The following is a 15,993-nucleotide window of genomic DNA, read 5'->3' on the forward strand; positions in this document are numbered from 1 at the left end:
CCCAAAATTATTTAACTATACTAAAAATAATTTCCTATAAATAAATTTTTTTTAATCAAAATAGACATTTACAGCACATGATTTTTTTTAATGAGCATTTAAGCAAGGACAAAGGGGTTGACTTTATGGAAATAATTTTATTTTAAATGGAATATTAAATCAAGGTAAATGGATAAGTGGACTTTTTAGAATTGTTTTTGTCTTTATCTGTTCCACTTTAATGAAACGGTGAATTTTAATTTTTTTTTATTTTTTTACAATATCAATTCATCAACAAAATTTGGATTTTATCCTTAAAATAAAATTGAATCCCCTAATTTGAGAAAAAATCTCAAACATAAAACTTCTAAAAAACGAGAAATGCTATGGAAAATTGGATAAAAAGTATATGACTATATTGGAAATAATTTCCCATAAATAGACTTTTTTTATAATCAAAATAAACATTTACATCACATGGTATGGATTTTGTAATGAGCAATTGAAGCAATGACAAATGAGTAGGTTTTATGGAAAGAAAACGTTTTTTTAATGGATCATTAAAACAAGATAAGGGGTAAGTGGACTTTTTAGAAAAAATTTATCGTTATTTGTTCCACTTTAATGAAACGACAAGTTTTACTTTGATTATTTTTAAAGGAAAATAGAATAATGAAACCTAATTCATCGTCTTTTCTAATTGTGTAACCTATATTCTTCATATTCTTCTTTAACTGCCGCTACAAATCTTATACATTTTCTTCCTTCGTCATTTGAAGGGAGCTGGAAATTTATTTTTGCACTAAATTCTAATCCCAAACAAATCCGCATATAGACGATAGAATTAGTAAATCCCAAATTCTTGGTACAATTATGATATACTTTTTGTAGTATAAATAAGCAAAAAAAGTAGTGAAAAAGTGAGTTGTAGCATCACATCTATATTCACTTATACCTTTGTCATTTCCTAATACATTCCAAGTATAAACTTGTCAAGACATACCCCACTAGCAATAATCACATCAGTTTTTTAACAAAAATAAAAAAACAAAAAAAGCTTTTATTTCTCACACATAAACATGTTTGATACTTATACTAATTATACCAGTCGTTGTTTAGTTTAAAAGTTATTTTATATATTATGAATAATTATTTTTTCACAACAATAGCTATTTTGTTACTAAAAACCACAACCATGTATAGCAACAACTAGTTATTGTTGCGTTTAAAATAAGTATAAAAATTAAAATATAATAATGTATAGTACTAAATTCATAAGAATATTAATAATTTTTCAAATTTCATTATTATTATTATTATATATATATATATATTAATAAATTAATTAATTAGATTAATCATTTCTATATTTATTTTTGTATAACTTAATATTTTTTCTATATTATTTACTAATTTTATATTATTAATGTCTCTATTAACTTCACAATTGTATTTTATTATTTTATTTTTTAAAAGTGAAAACAAATAATAATAATAATATTTTATATGTTTATAGTCATTGACTTACCTAATATTAATCTGAATTTTGTTTTTACATTTTTATCCTTAAATGATCTAGGGTTAGAGGGATATTAAATATATAATAATCTTTTTCTACATCGTCGGATTTCTCTCATTCTTTACGCACGCCTACTGCCCTCTGAACTCATTCTTTACCCATTCCCCTCTTCGTGGTTTCATATCTCAAATCCACCGGTCCTCCCTCAAATCCACCATCTCCTTGACGTTTTCTTTCTCAAATCCACTATCATAATGTCTCATCCTCTCTAAGATCTAATCGCATCAGTTGTTTCGAAGAAAAGAAATACAAATCTCCTATTTTCTGATTTTTCTCTTTCACCCGTCCAACAAGCCAAGGTAACTAAAGAAGCTATTTTCCTTTTCTTCTATTTCTTTTGATGTTTGATGGTATAGATCTAAAAATTTGCAATGGAATTTGGCGGGCTATGATTTAAAAGAATGATCCATATATAGATATAAAAATGATGTAGTCGAGATATGTGTGGTCAAGCATAAATATTAGCTTTGGAGATTTCTCAGTACTTGTTTTTATAATTTTACAATTTTCAGCCTGAATGATATCAATACTTGCTTTTTAAATTTATTCTAGCAGTTGGTATTTGTTTCAATTTGTTAATATCATTTGTAATTGTAGGTGATTCGATTTCTGTTTATTCTTGGTTATTTTTCCATAAATGGTTAAAGATATTACGAAGGAGAATGGAATTGAAGATATTATATTCATTTGGATAAATGTTAAAACTTAACGATTTTAGTTCTACTCAAATATAATGTTTATTTGGTTTCAGATTAGCAAGTGGGGTTAAGGGTAAACCTTTTTCAGTCAAAATCCACAGAGCAAGTGGTCCCTCTCATGAATGGGCATAATCAATCAAGTTTGACTATGGACAAACCTTATTTTGTATAAAGGTAATCTCTTATCATCTGTAGATCTATTGATATTATTTATGCCCTTGGACCCTGTTAAAAGAAGAATGTTATAAATGGAGAAAAGATATTTGGGGTAAAGTTCAAATAAAACTCATGTGGTTTCACTAATTTTCAGAGAAAGGACTGTGATATACTTTTTGTCAAAACAAGGATTGAGGTTTCAAACTTGGATTAATGCTATTAAAACCATCTTTAACGACCTGAAAATGAAAATTTTCAAGAATTAAAGTTGTTCAATTTCATATTTTCGATGGAACTACATTTTCGATTTTCAAAAATCATCTTTTTTGGAACTTTCTCTCTCTAAACACTAACTTTCTCTCTCTTTACCAAACATCATCTAAACAATCTCAAAATAAAAAAGTTGAAGAATTAAAGTTGCTTAGAATATTAGTAGTTCTTAAAATATGTCATTTTTGAAGTCGTAAAAGGTGATTTTAATAGTATCAATCGAAAAAGTCCTTATTTTGTTAAAGTTAAAAACCTCAATCCTCGTTTTGATAAAAAGTAAACCACAGTCCTTTATCTGAAAATTAGTGAAACCACATGGGTTTTATTTGAACTTTATCCAAGATATTTTACATATCATAGGGAAAGACATAAAAGGATAATTTGGAGTTTTAAGTTGATGGTTTATATAGTTATCTGATTGTTGGTAATTAGATTGATGGACGATATTATACTTGTGAGTTTATAAAATATTAGCATATATATATATATATATATATATATGGGAGGGATTAAGTGAGAACCCTCCCTTAGGTGAGAACACTCTTTAGGTGAGAACCACTCAAAACTACGTAGTTTTGAGTGTAAAAATTAATTAAAAAATGCTGATGTTGCTGCTGGGGTTCGAACCCTAGCCTCCTCACTTACACTTCACACTACTTACCACTGAGCCATTTATTTCTCTTGTGTATTTTGCCGCGTGCTGATTAATATACCAATGCTCTTGTAGCTTCTATTGTTTAATATTTGATGCATGCACTTATTAATATTGATTAAATTCACATAATAATTATTAATAGAAAAAAACAAATGTGCATAATAATTAGGGTAATTAATTTATTAGTCCCTATATTTTGACAAAACACACTGTTTAGTCCCTGTATTTTCAAAAACACATGGTAAGGTCCCTAACCTTTTTCTCAGTGAACTGTTTAGTCCTTCCGTCTGTTTGTTACATTTTTTACCGTTTATGACTTCGGAAATGACTAAATTACCCTTTACTATTTACCTTCAAACTTCAGAAGAGTAATCCAATTTAGAAGAAGAAGCTATTTGCATGGAGAACAATAAAAAGAACAGACTCAACGCTTACGAATTTGAACGATTAAGAACAAGAACACTCAAAGTTGATTTCAGATGCATTAGAGTTTAAAGGAAAGCAAAATAAAGGAAAAGAAGAACACAAATCCAAATTGACTAACAGAATCTTCATGAGAGTCTAACGGCAGGGACTAAACAGTTCACCAAGAAAAACATTAGGGACTAAACAGTTCACCGAGAAAAACGTTAGGGACTTTAGTGTGTGTTTTTGAAAATACAGGGACTAAACAGTGTGTTTTGTCAAAATATAGGGACTAATAAATTAATTACCCTAATAATTAATTATTAATAGAAAAAAAACCAAGAACATGTTCTAATTTCTTATTTATTTAATTCCTCTATATTTTTGTAATTTATGTTTTAAATTGTTAAGGACGATGTTCTAAATATTGTTACATATGTTCTAAACTTTATAATTTGTGTTCTAAAAATTAAGATAATGTTTTAAAAAAATAGTAAATATATGGGCTATTTTTTTTGTTAAAAAAAAACTTACATTCTAAATAACATAACGTATGTTCTAAAAAACATAACATATGTTCTAAAGTTTATAGTTTGTGTTCCAAAAATTAAGTATAATTTTCTAAAAAAAACAGTAGATATCTGGATCGTTTTTTCACTTGTTCTATAATATAATTTATAACTCATGTTCGAAAAAACATAACACGTGTTTTAAAAAACATAACGTATGTTCTAAAAAATATGTCGTACGTTCTAACTTCATAGTTCGTGTTTTAAAAGTTAAAATATATGTTATAACATATGTTTTAAAAAATATATAGATTGTGTTCTAAAAATTAAGTATAAGGTTCTAAAAAATCAGTAGATATCTGGATCGTTTTTTCATTTGTTCTATAATATAATTTATAACTCATGTTCGAAAAAACATAACACATAACTCATGTTCGAAAAAACATAACACATGTTCTAAAAAACATAACGTATGTTCTAAAAAATATGTCGTACGTTCTAAACTTCATAGTTCGTGTTTTAAAAGTTAAAATCTATGTTCTAACGTATGTTTTAAAAAATATATTTTCTTATATAACATAAATTACAAAAATATAAAGGAATTAAATAAATAAGAAATTAGAGCATGTTTTTGGATTTTTTTCTATTAATAATTCATTATTATGGACATTTTCTTTCTATTAATAATTCATTATTATGCAAATTTCTTTTTTTTCTATTAATAATTTATTATTATGCAAATTTAATCAATATTAATAAGTGAATGCATCAAATATTAAACAATAGAAGCTAAAAGGGCATTGGTATATTAAGCAGTGCACAACATAATACACAATAAAAGCAAATGACTTAATGTTAAAGAGTGTGGAGTGTAAGTGAGGAGGCCAGGGTTTGAACCCCAGCAGCAACATCGGTGTTTTTCAATTAATTTTTACACTCAAAACTACGTAGTTTTGAGTGGTTCTCACCTAAGAAAGGGTTCTCACAAGAGCCCTCTCATATATATCTATATATAATATAAAACAGTAACGATGGAACTGAGGTGTCACTTCCTCCTTTTTTAGTGATAAAAAATTTAATATATTAATTTTAATTTTATTATGTATATTTATCTATAAAAAGATTATTTTATCCCATATATCTAAGAGTTCTACAGAATTTAAATTAATCCCTAAAATCTCTCTAATTCTCTACACATTTATCTATATATAATATAAAACAGTAACGATGGAACTGAGGTGTCACTTCCTCCTTTTTTAGTGATAAAAAATTTAATATATTAATTTTAATTTTATTATATATATTTATCTATAAAAAGATTATTTTATCCGTACTATATCTAAGAGTTCTACAGAATTTAAATTAATCCCTAAAATCTCTCTAATTCTCTACACATCTATATATCTATATATAATATAAAACAGTAACGATGGAACTGAGGTGTCACTTCCTCCTTTTTTAGTGATAAAAAATTTAATATATTAATTTTAATTTAATTATATATTTATCTATAAAAAGATTATTTTATCCGTACTATATCTAAGAGTTCTACAAAATTTAAATTAATCTCTAAAATCTCTCTAATTCTCTACACATCTATCTATATATAATATAAAACAGTAACGATGGAACTGAGGTGTCACTTCCTCCTTTTTTAGTGATAAAAAATTTAATATATTAATTTTAATTTTATTATATATATTTATCTATAAAAAGATTATTTTATCCGTACTATATCTAAGAGTTCTACAGAATTTAAATTAATCCCTAAAATCTCTCTAATTCTCTACACATCTATCTATATATAATATAAAACAGTAACGATGGAACTGAGGTGTCACTTCCTCCTTTTTTAGTGATAAAAACTTTAATATATTAATTTTATTATATATATTTATCTATAAAAAGATTATTTTATCCGTACTATATCTAAGAGTTCTACAGAATTTAAATTAATCCCTAAAATCTCTCTAATTCTCTACACATCTATATATAATATAAAACAGTAACGATGGAACTGAGGTGTCACTTCCTCCTTTTTTAGTGATAAAAAATTTAATATATTAATTTTAATTTTATTATGTATATTTATCTGTAAAAAGATTATTTTATCTCATATATCTAAGAGTACTACAGAATTTAAATTAATCCCTAAAATCTCTCTAATTCTCCACATATCTATATATAATCTATATATAATATAAAACAGTAACGATGGAACTGAGATATCACTTCCTCCTTTTTTACTGATAAAAAATATAATATAATTTATAATATATTAGTTCTTATTTTATTATTATATTTATCTATAAAAATATTATTTAAAGTAAATGTGAAAATCAAATAATAATATTTAATTTATATAACACATTTATGTCATTAATTGTAATTATTAGATTGTATTTTTATTAATATTTATATATTAAGATGAATCCGTGCATCGTACGGGCCAAAAACTAGTATATATATATGATAGTTCAATTAAATAATGTTTGGAGCTTTGCGTCTCATAGGCCAGATGAATTGAGTGGTCATATAGTTTTAAGTTCTTAGTTTGGATCAAGTTATTTTGGGTTACTGATATTATTATTACTATTACTATTTGGAGTTAGATAGGTATAAGTTTGGTATATATTTTGTAGGTCTTTAGTGAGAGCATACTTAAGTTGATCACAACTTTGGTAATAAATTGAAGGGTGTTTGGAGTAATAGTAATTTTAAATGTTTGACAGTTATAATATAGTATAATTTGAATTTATATGTGGGTGTGGAGCATCAAATTGAAGACTTTTGGACTTTTGTTAATCGTTATAAGTGACTATAAGAGAGATTGGTAATGAATTGAGTGGTCATAGAGTTTTAAGTTCTTAGTTTGGATCAAGTTATTTGTGAAGTGTGATAAAAAAATTTGGTTTACATATATGATTATTATTATTATTATTATTTGGAGTTAGATAGGTAGAAGTTTGGTATATATTTTGTAGGTCTTTAGTGCGAGCAGACTTAATTTGATCACAACTTTGGTAATGAATTGAAGGGTGTTTGGAGTAATAGTAATTTAAATGTTTGACAGTTATAATATAGTATAATTCGAATTTATATATGGCTGTGGATCATCAAATTCGATTTTTTTTTGTAGTTCAAAATGGCCATAGAAATTGCTTTTTTTGTAGTTCAACATGGTCATGACCTAGTTTGGGCCATGACAAAGGTTTTATCATAGCCATGTTTATATGTTGTGAGATTTATGGGTCAAGTTGTTACTTTAGTTTTTGTTACTAAAACACCGAGTTATTGATTTCTTAGGTTTCTAATGAGCTTTTCATGTGTATCAAAGTAATATGGATAGTTTGATAAAATCGAAGCTTGAGTTATTATAAAAAATATTATGTGTTTCTCATGTGGAATTGGGTCGTTAACTAAAACATATGCTTAGAGTGTGGTTAAGATGTTTAGAGATGAAAAGAATGATAATTTTGAGTTTTAAGTTGATGGTTTATATAGTTATTCGAGTGTTGGTGATTAGATTGTTTAGAGTTACTTAGATGGAAGCTATTGTATAGCATATATATATATTTGATAGTTCAATTAAAGAATGTTTGGAGCTTTGTGTCTCATAGTCTAGATGAATTGAGTGGTCATAGACTTTTAAGTTCTTAGTTTGGATCAAGTTATTTTGTGAAGTGTGATAAAAATTTGAGTTACGGATATTATTATTATTATTATTTGAGTTAGATAGGTAAAAGTTTGGTATATATTTTGTAGGTATTTAGTGCGAGCAGACTTAATTTGATCACAATTTTGGTAATGAATTGAAGGGTATTTGGAATAATAGTAATTTAAATCTTTGACAGTTATACTATAGTATAATTCAAATTTATATGTGGATATGGAGTATCATATTGAAGACTGTTGGACTTTTGTTAATCTTTATAAGTGACTATAAGAGAGATTGGTTATTTGTTATATTTTTTTATAAAACGGTTGGAAAAGTTTATATAGAATTTATATTACTAGTTTTCTAAGACTTTGACAAGATTCACAAGTAATTATGGTTGTGGTAGAGGATCCACACGTACTGCTCGTAATCTTATCTTGCATATCTATCTTGGACTTCATATTCACTCATTTTTCAATATCACCTTTGTTAAAGTGTTTAATTGTGTTGTATGAATATGTAATCATGCTTCTTAAAGGAAGATGAAGAGATAGAAATATGATCAATGTTAATACTAGACGTAGGGTGACCATTGAGAATTCATCTTAGCTTGACGGGGAAGCTTCTCAGCTTATTGGAGGAGCACCTCCATCGACTGAACCAATATCACAACCGACCGAAGGTTCATCTCAGCCTAATTGTACAACTTCAACCTCTCAACATGCTCAAATATCTAACACTGATTTCATTGTTGGATTGCAATGAGTCTTTCAAACAGTTGAAAGGCTCACTCATGTTGTAGGGGAAAACAGACAACCAGGATCTTCAGGATCTGCTATATCTCATGATAGAGCTTAATTCCAAGATATGAGCGACTTCTTGAAGTTACAACCTCCAAAGTTTTCAGGTGAGGAATCTGCAATAGATCATATGGATTTTCTGGATGCTACGGACAAATGTTATGAAGTCTTAGGATGCACCAATGCTAGAATGGTATTGTTAGCACAGAATCAGTTTCACGGAGTGCCACGTTGCTAGTATCTTTCCAAGAGAGGGAATGGAGTTAATAACACTTTCCTTTGACCATAGTTTCGTGAATCTTTCTTGGAGAGGTTCTTTCCTCTCAGTGTTAAAGAGGTTAAAGCTTTAAAGTTTGAGGTGCTGAAGCAGGGTAGAATGACTGTGAGTGAATATGAAATGAAATTCACCCAACTCGCTAATAATAATGTTGCTATTTTTAAATAAATTACTAGTTGGTGTGTCTTAATAAATTAGAAGTTGATAAAATAAATTACCTATTGTTTTAAGGGACCAGTTTATAGAAACATTGTGCATTATTTTCATAGTTTATATTAAAAAAAAACTGAAAGCAAAAATTAAGTGTTATTTAATTTATTGGTGTAGATGTAGGTTGGCCCACTTTCTTCCTTCATTTTGGTGGACGCGCGGACTGCTTTGTATGAAGACCACAGCTTTCTCATGGAGGGACACGTAAGGGAGGGTAATTTTTTTTATCAGTATCCAAATGTGAATACTGTCTAATTGTGGATACTTAAAACTTGGAGTGCTTTAGTGGTTAGATACTATATTTTAAGACTTTGAAATTGCAGATCAGTCCTAAAAGAGAACCACTAGAGATGCTCTTAGTGATTTAAGAGTGACTAAGATATATCATCTCCAACAATACTCTTTATATTCACTCTTTATTTATTATTTTATTATTATATTTACTAATAGTGTGAGGAGAGAGACTTATCAATAATAAATTATTAATAAAAAAATGAAGTTAATAGAGAGGATGAAGAAGCTGTTAGTGATTTGAGGAACCACTAAGAGCATCTCTAAGAGACTCTTAGTGCACTCTCTAAAAATAATATAAATAATTGACTCTTAGTAATTTAAGAGTGACTAAGACATTTCATCTCCAACAATGCCCCTTATATTCCCTCCTTATTTATTATTTTATCATTAAAATTATTAATTGTTATTATATTTACCAATAGTGTGAGGAAAGAGACTCCTCAATAATAAATTATTAATAAAAAATGAATTAAGGGGCATTAAGAGGTGGAGAGAGGCTCTCTATTAATAGAGAAGATGGAGAGGCTCTTAGTGATTTTAGGAGCCACTAAGAGACTGTTGGAGCTGATTTTTCATTCTCTCTCCTCAAATTTTAACTTAAGAGCCAATTTAAGAGGCTGTTAGAGATGCTCTAAGAGGCTATTAGAGCTGATTTTTTATTCTTCATCTTCAAATTTTAACTTATGAGCCAATTTAAGAGGCCGTTGGAGATGCTCTAAGAGGCTGTTGGAAATGCTCTTAGGCTGTTAGTGCAAGACTCGCTTACTTGTGAAAATTAAAGATTTGGTGTTTAACTAAGAAAATTAAAATATAACGCTAATATAAAATATTTGTATATGGCATCATTTAGTATACTGATATATTTTGTTAGTAGTCATTTTTATGTATTATTTGGAAGTGAAATTCTAAAATTCAATTAATTCAAATAATACTGTTGAAAGTCAAAATGACAAAATCATCTTTATGAATCTTTTATTTTTCATTTTATTAATTTTTTTAATTGTTGGACGTATACATGTCTAGAGTGAGAAAAAACTGAAAATAATAATTATGTATTATCTTTTAATAATAATGAGATGATTAAACTAATAGTAAAGCACATAATTAAACTCCTAAAAATTTAAAGTTTGAAGGAAAAATATAGATAATCAAGTCGGGTTATTATATTATCTCTTGAAGCACGAATAACCTTTGATGTGAGTAGCAACGGAAGAAAGGATCATCTAATCTTCATACAGTAAAACCTCTATAAATGCATATCCTTGGGACCGGGAAAAAATATTCATTAAACGAGATTATTTATTTATCGATAAATATTCATTAGATATGTAATTATCTTGTGATGCTGGGATTATTCGAGCAATGAAAGCTCATTATCATCTCGTTTTTATTCAAGCATCTTGCAGGGCCTTGAGGTTGAAACACCAAATCATGAAAAAATTAATATTTTGAATGCTATTGATTTTGCTAGCTTGGCTTGGAAATTTGATGTGACGGCAACAACAATTACAAATTGTTTTAGGCATTGGAAGATTCGTTCAGAGGATGCTAATGTTCCTGAACCAGAAGTTGGTCAATTAGATGAAGATATCCAAGGATTAAGTGATGTCATTTCTAATTTATGCTATAGAAATGTGATGATGTCGAACATCTTTTGAACTATCCTAACGAGAATGATGCAGTTATGGAATCGCTTGCAGACGAAAAAATTATCCAGTCAATAATGAACAATGATGATGGAAATGATCCAGAGCCAGATGATAGTTGCATTGTCGCAAATGTATCGTCAAACACTAGTACATAATTGACCTATAGCTACGCTTTATTGGCTACGGTTGTTATAAAAACCGTAGCTAAAGGTTCTTAGAGTCGGTTATTTCAAAAAACCGACTCTAATAAGGACTTATTAGCCTCGGGTAAATTTAATAACCGACTCTAAATGTTTTTTTAAAAAACGCGTGTGTTTTTTATGGTCATTGGTATCGGTTTTTGGTTGAACCGACACCAATGACCCAAATAACAGGGTCGGTTGTTGCAAACCGAAGCCAAATAAAGGGTGATTGGCTTCGGTTATGCCTTTAACCGACGCCAATGATAATATTTAAACCGACTCTAAAGACCTGATTCAATCGTAATGTTTAGAGCGATTCCCACTTCATGCGATTACCACTCTGATTCTTTCTTCTTCATGACCTAAACACTTTATTCGATTCCCAATCTGCTTCTTTCTCCTTCATGCCCTAAACACTATATTCAATTCCCTCGTTCGATCTGTTTAAAGGAGTATTGAAACTCCAGTCTGCACTCTTCCGATTTCGTGTTCTGTGAGTTCGAGTTTCGTTTTGCTGTTCCTTGGAGTTTGAGTTCTAGTTCGTCTTTCACCGTTTGGAGTTCGAGTTCGTGAAGCAGGTTAGAGTTTCTATTGCTATTACTCATTTTGTTTTAGGAATGAAACTCGACCATGTTTGGGTATGTACTCATAATTTTGGTTGTTTGGGCTTGTTTTATTCGTTCGGTCCCGTAACAAGTTTTGTTCTCCTGTGTTCATTGTGTTAACGAATTGCTTGTTATAACTGCATTTTAGGGTTTTGGCCGTTTAGTACAAAATTAAGACTGAGCATCTGAATAATTTCTTCAATTTTGTGATTTATGATCTTTGGTTAAGGGTTATGTGTAATCTTAAGACAAAAATTAAAGTTCAAGTTGAGTAATTTCATATAATTATTGCTCATGTTGGATATGTGTAATTTGAAGACAAAAATTGAAGTTCAAATTGAAGTCCTGTAACATGTTGTTAGACTTTACTGGCATATAATTTGTTCAAGTTTCTGTGAATTCATTTTAGGTGGATAAGGGATCAGCAGAAATTGAAAGAAGCAAGTCCATTAATTGGTGTTATGAAGGAACTGCCAGCAATGGAAGCATTGTTGAGTAAGCTTGAAAGATAGCCTTCTTCCATTGCTGTTTTCAGTATTTCATCCATTAATGGGTTCTAATTTTGATTGTTTTTGGAATTGATAGACGGATTGATTGTTTTCAAAGTCCAGTTTTGTAGAGATTGATGATTGTTTCTATTGCTACTTCAATCCTGCAGTTCAAAAGTAAATAAAGTCATCCTTATGATTAGATTCCTAAATTTGAAGTTCAATTCTCTGAAATATGATGTCAATCATGTTTAAGAATTTGAATCTATGGGCACTCTTATCAGAATAAACTTTCAGTATCAATTTGATCCTTTAACATGCTAATTTTGGAATTTGATCTAAATGACAAGTGTAGCATTCATACATCAAAAACATAATGAGTGTTGTGTTTAGGTGTTATTTTGGAGGATATTGATCTAGCTATCCAAATTATGTTTATTATCCCAACATGAAGTGTCAATTTGGACCCTTCAAATTGGTTTGTATAGTCAATATGCAGTTCTAAACTAATAGAGTGAGTCTAAGTTAAACATACCATGGAGGAGAGAATCTAAGCTTCCATTAGGCATGAACTCATAGATGAGGAGAATATAGTGAGCAGCAGTATAATAGCCGTGAAGTGTAACAATATTTGTGTGTTTAATATCTTCCATAGCTTCCAACTCTCTTTGAAAGCCTCGATCTCTCTCTACACTTCCTCTGTTGAGTTTCTTGACAGCAAAAGCCACCGAATCACTTACCATTAGTCTGTAAACTGTTCCATGTCCTCCACATCCAATTATGTCCTTAGTTCATTTTTTGTGTCTTCTTCAACACCATTTCACAACTCAGAGATTGCATTATTGCTAGCTTGAATAGGACCATTTTTCCTCATGTGAATTCATTTACATTACAAGAAATAAATTATAAAAAAAAGAATGAATTAATATTACCAACCATCATCTTGATAAGCAAACTCCTACAGCAATAATTGTCTTGGATATGATGAAACCAACACAACTTATTGTGATGGAGAGAATAATCAAATCTAATCTAATCTTGACACATCTCATATTGTTTACTACTTTATTATTGCCTAACTTTTGTTGACTATTTTACATTTACTAACTTCATTATAAGAAATTCAAAACTAGGAGAATGATTAAAAAAAAGGAAAATTTTCATAAATAGGAAATGAGTTATGCATGGGTATCCCATTTTGTAGACATGTGGAGGTCCCATTGCCAATTAGATAGTATCTGAGTCTTTTTCAACACATTTCTTAATTTTTTCTTCACTAGTATAACTCTTAAATTAAAATAACCCATTTACAAATTCAAATCTACGTCTTTTTGTTTCACTTTCCTTTATATTCTTTCACTTTTACCTAATTTTGGAAGTACAAAAATAACAAAATCTAGAGAACACCCATATTAGAAGATTAACTTTTGAGTTTAAACAAACACTAACCAAATAGCCTCTGAAAACAGTTTGAATTTTTGTAGCAGCTAACTTCTGTTTAAATGAAGCAGGTTTTCTGTTTCTGAAGTATCGGGAAACGGTGTTTGAACGGTTTAATTATGCTTCTGTAATTGCATCTCTGTGTTTAGCATGAAATGCACGATTCTTGATAGTCTTTGTCGTTTTCTTCTGTTTATCAATTAGCGTTTGGAATATTGTATAGGCTTCGATTGATAAGAGCGCGCCTCCTAAAACAATTGACATCCTAAATAACTTATGTAGAGATGAGAATAATATTGTTTTCCTTGTTAGTGTTAGTAGCCGCAAAACTCTTACTGAATGGTTTTCTGTGTGAGAATCTAGGATTAGCTGCAGAACATGGCTACTTCCTTAGGTGTATTGGTTTGAATTTTTAATCTTATCATTACTATTGGACTTGCAATATGATTTAATTTGAAGTTGAATATCATTTGATTTCAGGCTAATGCGAGACTCGGATGGGAACCTGTGTGCCTGTAACGGACACAGCTTGGAAGCAGATTGCAGAACCGGTGATGCAACTTTATACTGAAACAACTGATGGGTCCACTATTGAGGATAAGTGAACTTCACTGGTATGGTCGTATGAGGATGCAAATCCAGATTTTGGTTCATGCCAAGTTAAAGAACTTCTAGATCATCTCGAGAGCGTCTTAGCAAATGAACCTATAACAGTCAAGAGTGGTCAAAATATAGTGGAAGTTAAACCTCAGGTTTGCACCAGATATATTTTTTTTAATAAAGGTTTCAATTTTTCCATACTCTATGATGTAATCATGTGTAGGCTGATATTCGAGTGGAGCCGTTATCATTAATGTGAATTTGGTAGATGGTTGAGTGTAAATTTGTAGGCTGATACTTGAGTGGAGCCATTACCATTATTTTTTTCATGCATTATACTATTCGAGTTGATTCTAATGAGAAGTATACAATGTAGGGAGTAAGCAAGGGGCTGGTGGCGAAAGGTTACTTTCAACGATGCAAGGAAGGGGATCGTCGCCAGCTTTTCTATTGTGAATAGGTAGGAGATGGCAGATCAGATGAAGATATGTTTGAGGTAATAATAAGTTCAATGGCAGGGGCATCAATTGCTCTAAGGGTAGAGGTATTTGCATGTACTATTGGGAACAAACCAAGTAAGGCTAAATATTATCTGGATGATACAAACTGAAATAGTTAGATTGATGCAAGGTTTGGCTTCAGTTTCGGAACAGACAATTACTATGTAGCAGAAATGAAAGGTCTAAGTTTTTAAGCATGACACTCTAGTTTCGGTGTAATTTATGAGTGCTGCTTTATGCAAGTGGTGATATTTTCCTAGTGAAGCTGTAAAATATATGTTTGTGGTTTGAAGTTTGAACTTGAGCTTGTTGAAACTGAAATTTAGAGGTTTTTGTGCTTGTTTTTTTTTGAAATAAGTTTTTGTGCTTGTTAAATATATAGAAGGATGCATTATCAATATTTATGTACTGTTGGTACTCAAATTGGTTATGGTTAGTTTTGGTAGGACAAGTGTAATTCTGTTGTATTGTATTCGTAGATTGTGGAAGTAATGCAATGTCCTGGAGGGATTAGTATGGCCTACATCTAAATATATGTGACCTGTTTTAGGATTAGCATGGCCTATAAAGATATTTGACCTGTTTTCAATTCTCTTTAATAAGCTGTCAATCATGTTTAAGAATTTCGATTACGGTAAATGATTGAGGGTAACAAATATTGTTTAACGTTAATTACAGTAATACATTGGGAAAAATATAAAGTTCAATTTGAACCTGCTGATGTAAAATTGCTAAAAACTAACATTAGGGTCGGTTGTTATAAACAACCGACTCTAATGATAAGAGCATTGGAGTCGGTTGTTATAAACAACTGTGGCTAAAGACCTTTTAGCCACGGTTTTTTTGTAACAACCGTGGCAAAAATGTAAGGCATTAGAGTCGGTTATACGTAAAAATCGACTCTAATGCCCCTTTGGCCACGGTCGATCAGCCGTTGCTAAAGACGTCGAGCATTTGCCACGCCTCTTTTGGTCACGGTCGTACAACCGTAGCTTATGACGGTAAACGACCGTGACCATAGGCCATTTCTGTAGGCATT

General features: G+C 29.8%; 1 long non-coding RNA gene and 1 pseudogene across 1 annotated transcript; both read left to right on the forward strand.

The window, feature by feature from the left end:
• The first annotated feature begins 1,599 nt into the window (after nt 1-1,599).
• On the forward strand, nt 1,600-9,268 carry LOC136232700 (uncharacterized). Its single transcript, XR_010690575.1, has 3 exons — nt 1,600-1,857; nt 2,310-2,430; nt 8,488-9,268. It is a non-coding gene; the product is annotated as an uncharacterized lncRNA (long non-coding RNA).
• A 148-nt stretch (nt 9,269-9,416) lies between these two features.
• Nucleotides 9,417-15,196, forward strand: LOC136232699 (alpha,alpha-trehalose-phosphate synthase [UDP-forming] 6-like; annotated as a pseudogene).
• Nucleotides 15,197-15,993: the final 797 nt, after the last annotated feature.

The sequence above is a fragment of the Euphorbia lathyris genome, chromosome 6, assembly GCF_963576675.1.
Source record: "Euphorbia lathyris chromosome 6, ddEupLath1.1, whole genome shotgun sequence".
Classification (NCBI taxonomy): Eukaryota; Viridiplantae; Streptophyta; class Magnoliopsida; order Malpighiales; family Euphorbiaceae; genus Euphorbia; species Euphorbia lathyris.